The 6,000-nt window shown below is 37.4% G+C and overlaps 1 protein-coding gene across 2 annotated transcripts in view; it reads right to left on the bottom strand.

The window, feature by feature from the left end:
- The window catches only part of LOC117167055 (transcription initiation factor TFIID subunit 7), a 142,362-nt gene that overhangs the window by 79,584 nt on the left and 56,778 nt on the right, over positions 1–6,000 (bottom strand). The gene's annotated exons all lie outside the window — the stretch shown is intronic.

Genomic DNA, 6,000 nt, shown 5'->3' with positions numbered 1-6,000 from the left:
TACATAACGGCTTCGTGAGGTTCTTCGCTTGGGGTGATTGCTAGAGAGATTGATCAGCAACCTGGGTCGGAGCAGTGTTGCGGAACGAACGTGTTATTTACAAAAATAGAACGAGAATTCTGGATCAATCTGAAAAATCTCTATCCCATCCACACACTACTCCTTTCCCCTGCCGAGTGAGTCACGCCTACCCCAAAAGGGAAATGGCTTAATGGTGTAATAATAGTACATATCTATGTTAATATTGGATTTATGACCACGTATTTTACTAGCTATGAACATATTAATATCATAGATGTGAAATCATTGAGTCACGTTTTCACTGAGCTTAACTGATGTATAATAAAAAATAAATGAATAAAAATAAGCCGGAGGATTGATACGGAGCACGGATGTGGGATGTGGATGCTATCAACTTTCTACTTCCAAACTTGTCTGTCGGTGACCGGCTACGCACGAGGGTACGGTTTTCATCAGTTTCTTACTTCCGGGCCAAATTCTCAAGCAAATTCGAGTGCTTCTGATAAAAAAAATCGAGCTGCAGACGATAGGAAAAGTAGGGAATCTAGAAGATTGAGTATGTGAGGCATTATGTGAAGGCTTATTGAGAATTGAGGATTTGAACATGCAAAAAACCACAAGGATCTACATGAAATAAAACCAATAAAAAAATCATTTAGACCAACATTTAAAAAAGAATAGAGTATATTTGAATGAGATTTACGAATCGCATAAGATTATAATTTTGTAAATTTTTCACAAATATTTTCAGATTACAGAATTGTTTGAATTGTTACACTTCTTTGTTATATCTTGTTCTATGATTGGCTCAATCACTTCGCTTAGGGCTGATATTTTGTATAATTCCAATGTTTTATGGTATTTTAAAAGAAAAATTTCATATTTTGTTTTATAAAAGTTCATAAAACTGAGAATGTTTTAGCGAATGTAAAAAAACAGCTGTCCCGATACTGCTCGATGATAGTTTATATTTTATATGTTAAACTAAACAAATTAACAAATTAAATGATAAACTATCTACTCTGCTGTTGGTGATGATGTTTTTTTAAAAACAAATACCATTTAAAAGAGAAAGGAATATTTTGACAACACTTCCATCGTAAGTGAGATTTTGTTGTCATTAAACAAGCACTAAGAAAATATTTCTAGGCTTAGACCTTGAAATGGTTTACTTAGATTCGTAGGCTTATAAAGTAATGACGTAAAGTAATCTGATTGGCTAATAAGCAGCCACAAGTTAGATTGTAGAACTTTATGGCCGCTAGGTATTGCACATTATCCACACACATAGGCGCTGTCTATACACCGCACGAACATTGAAATCAGTCGTGCTAAAAAGGTTAACAGATACTAATATCGCACATATGATAAAGTTACGATGAAAATATCCAGATCTGGGGCATTTATAGGTGTTCTTTAGACTTCTGTTTCGAAGCTCGAGTTGAACAGTTCGCTCCTGCTGTTCCGTAGACTTAGTGGAAATAAGTTACGATTTCAAATTCTTTAGTGACAATTACTCTTGCTGCAAGCGACATCCTAAATTACAAAACTGCATTAGTTTAAAGCGTATACCAAAATGTAAGGGAGTAACTTTCTAATAGTTTGAATGATGCTCAATGCCTAAGAATTCCTCTGATATTATCTCCGTTTGATTAAACCAAGGATTTATTCTTGAAAGTCAGCAGCTAAATTCTTCCATTTACTAAGCACATTACAGGGACTTGGCCGCGGGTACAGGTACTTCCAGAAATTCTTATATGGGTTCTAGTATCAAAACACTTGATGTCGACTCCAATATTCAGACACTTGAGCATAGTAAATGATATGGTTTGCACTGACTTGAATGCCATTGAGACAAAGTAATACTAAACTTAAAAATCAGATATCAGCACTGCATATTAAAAATGAAGATTTACCTAGCGATGAAGACTTGTAAGGTCTGTTGTGCTTGATCTCCATAACTCTGAATGTCAAATTGTCTCCACCTGAAATCTTAAGTGATCATTGTATGTATCCTTCATTCCACGCTGAGGGCTCAAACGATGCAAAATTATATGTTGGAGCTGCTTGAAGGTAGGAGACTTTGCCAAATGCTGGTGTGGATTCCTTAAAACGTCCTAAATATGCTGTCGTACGATTTTCAACAAAACGACTAAGGGCTGAGGTGATATCGACGATAAAGAGAAAGAAAACTTTGAATTCAACTGGTGTTTGTAAGGACCTTCCAACAGCACGTGCCTACATCAATGAATACCCGACGTCGAATACGTATAACCTTCTCGCAATGGTACGAGAGAAGCAAAAGAACATTCATATAAATATGCATCGCAGAGAGATGTCTTTGTAAGGCGTAAAGGCAAAGATCGGATACTAAGAATACGTGCTGTAGACGATCTTGCTATAATTACTGCAACCTCTGACACATGGCATGATTTGTGTATTGTTGATGAAGAAGGGAAGGTATTATGTATCTACCAATCTGTTGTGCCTTTTTAGATCGAATATGAATTAATTTTGATAAATTATACTTGCACAATAGATTTATTGAATTCTAATTGAATGTATCGAGATATACGTATCTTTAATGAGGATGCCTTTCTTTGAACACTTAAATCGTCATATTGGCGAGATTTTGCATCTCTCTACGGAGTAAATGAGAAGCAAATGTTTTTGAATAATGTTCTGAATGCAGCCATGGGTTAACATATTCCCTTACGAATTATCATACCTTACAAAAAAGTATGTCTATGGGAGACTGATGACATCAGAAAACATATGCGAAACCGGAATAGTGCTTATAGGGCGTAGAGGAGGGTTGAGAGTTCGACTCTGTATGATAAGTATAAGAGTTAAGAAACTATGTCACTGCTTTGAATGGAGAAACAAGGGATAGATACGATGCTTTGTGGTAACCCTTCGTACAACTTAACAGATACATTTTCCACATATACTTTGCCGGTTTCAATATATCGCTTCAGACATCGGTCTTTCCTCAAGAGTGGAAGAAGATTCTCATTAGGCCTATTAATAAAGTTAGATAACCACAAGGTCCTAATGATTATAGACCTGTGTCTTTATTATGCTGCCTGTCGAAAACATTGACTATGAACAAATGATTGACTATATTGAATTTAAGAATATACTAGATCCCTATCAGTCTTGTTACAGTCGGGGTTTTAGCACGCAGACTTTGCTTGTAAAGGTTTCAGATGATATTAGGCGTAGCATAAATGAGCAAATAATTACTATTATGGTACTTTTTGACATTAGTGAGGCTTTTGATATGTTTCCCTATACACTTTGCTTCACAAATCGTAAGCACGGGGTTTCTCGATTTCTGTTCTGAAATCGCTGACATCATATCTCTTTGATTAAAGACAGTCTGTGATACGATTAAGTGAGGAAAGATCACACTGGGGCCAAATAGGCACAGATGTTCCACAGGGACCTGTGTTTAGACCTCTATTGTTCATTCTCTACACCAATGGAACAAAAACTTAATGTCAAGAAGAGTAATGCTTTAGTAACTGGAAGTTCTCGGTATGTCAATAGACTGGAAGTTAAAACTTTTTCTCCGCTCAAGGTAAACGACGTGATTATTTCTTTTGTTATTAAAGCTCTAAACCTGGGAGTAATTATCACTAGAACACTTTCGTGGAATAAGCATTTGACCAATATCTATAGAAGAATGTATACCATCTATCTGTCACATTGTCTTTCCCTGTCGCTCTCTCTCGATTTCTATTTTGAAATGGTTAGCATCATATTTCTAGGATTGAGGAGTAAAGATTACATTGGGACAAAATAGGCAAATGTGTCCCGCATATGTCTGTGCTTAGACTTCTGTTGTTCATTATCTACATTAATGACATTAAAGGTGTGATCAAGCACTGTAGACATATGCATTTTGTAGATGATCTCCAAATTTACATTCCGTGCACGCCAGATGGAATAAGTGAACTAATTGCTCTAGTCAATGTAGAGCGAACGCGATAGTCGACTGGGCGGAGGGTAATGGGTTTAATCCTAATCTCAAAAAAACTAATGCTTTCATGATTGTAAGTTCTCGGTAAATCAATGCTTGGATGCTGAAACTTTTCCCTCAGTTTTCGTGAACATGATTATTCAGTTTATTAATAAAGCTCGAAACCTGGAAATAATTATCATGAGTACACTTTCGTGAAATAAGCAGGTCATCAATATCTGTAGAAGAGTGTATACCGTACTGAAGCAACTGCAGTTTAACAAACGTAGTCTTTTTGGGAGATTCTGTCAAAAAGAATTTTAATTTCGTGGGTCACACACTGAGAATGTTTGACTTGTTCTCTCACAAAGTAATAAGAACCGGCAAAAATGGAAGTTTTGCAAAATCTCGTTATTTTTGCAAAAATTGTATACACTAGGGTGGTTCACAAAAAATTTGTTTTTGTTTTTCGGCGACCGTATCGCGACAGTTGGTTTCGCTGGGTAAGATAATACGCTCCTAATTCTTTCAGATTAAAACAAAATTTTTAAAGGTTGCGAGCATATATAGTGCGTAAGTCACTGCCAAGTGCTTTCATTATCGTACAGTAGCTGGCATCAGAAAATTGTATTCGATGTTTCTCTACGATCTGGAGCAAGTACTTTTTCTAATCTTCATGTTTAATGAGATCAGTATTGAATGATTGTATGTCGCTCTTACACAATCATTGAATCATTGAACAGCATAAAATGATTGCGTATTGCTCTTATACAATCATTCAATACTGTTCAGTGATTCATTAAATCATTTTTTTAAAACCTGAAAAAATTAGGAATGTATTATATCGCTCAGAGAAAGAAGCTGTTGTGATACGGTTCATTTTGGAATTTTCGACCCGCGTCGATGCCAAATCGTAATCTCGCCTCGCTAGTATTTACAATATTTACAGTTTTCTTACATCTACTTCCTCTCCTATTTATAATCTTTCCTTCTCCATTCATCTTCCTCCTTCCTTCTTTTCTTCTCCATTTTACCCAACACCTCCTTCACCCACGCTACTGCCCGCTTACTTTCCATTTGCTCCACAGCCCCCCTTAAGCCCTCCCTTAACCCTCTGATCTCGCTTATCATCACCCCGAGATCCTCCTTCTCCGTTTGCCCAACCATTTTTAGGGGGGGGGGGGATAACCCACGTATTCGTACGCTTTTTGTAAAGGGACTCTCTAGCACGCTTTTCTCTGGACTCTATTTGCTTTCCTTTTCCCTCTTCAAGAGATCATCCCCCTCACTTGCACTGGAAGCTCTCTCCCTTGCCTTATCGCCTTACCTCCCTTGTAGACACCCTTTATCACCCCTAACATCCCCCAAGCACTACGAAAACGACCCTTGTCCGCCATGAAGGGCCAAAATCATCTTTTTTTTTGTGTTTGAAATTCATCTCATTTGATAAAAATTTAATCTCTTTCTAGTAAGATTTCTACTTTTGGTTTAACATTGAAATCTGTTTTTGTTAATCCAATTATTTTGTTTTAAATACAGAGGGTAGCAGATGAACGGAGTAAATGAGAATAACGGGTCGAGTGAGAACTTATGGTGAGGTTAAATAAGTGGGGGTAATGCAAGTATCGAGGAAAGCTGCGAAAGTAGTGGTGACGAGCGATGCAAGACTTCGGTTAGGAGTAAGGGAATCGCGACAACCGCAGCAGGCCTGAGGAGGGGTGAAAGGCGTGTTTGACCCACGAATTTGGAAAAGCTTAACAGAGATGCACAGCCCTCGGATAGTGTAGGAGCGATCAGATTTCTTGACGATTGGCGAAAACGGGCGAGTGCGACAGGCAGAGATGGAATTTTTAGTAGAGGGAAAAAATCAGCAGAGGAAAAAAGGAAAAGGGAATGAAATTTTAGAGGGAGGTAAGAACACTAATAAAACGATAAATAGAAAAATGCCGGAAGAGATAAGTGTGAGCGGAACTTGCTGAGGAAGAATCAAGCAATGACCATAGGCTTTAGAGTTG

Source organism: Belonocnema kinseyi, chromosome 2, assembly GCF_010883055.1.
Source record: "Belonocnema kinseyi isolate 2016_QV_RU_SX_M_011 chromosome 2, B_treatae_v1, whole genome shotgun sequence".
Classification (NCBI taxonomy): Eukaryota; Metazoa; Arthropoda; class Insecta; order Hymenoptera; family Cynipidae; genus Belonocnema; species Belonocnema kinseyi.
The sequence above is the reverse complement of the archived record's forward strand: the minus strand, read 5'-3'. Positions and strand labels throughout refer to the sequence as shown.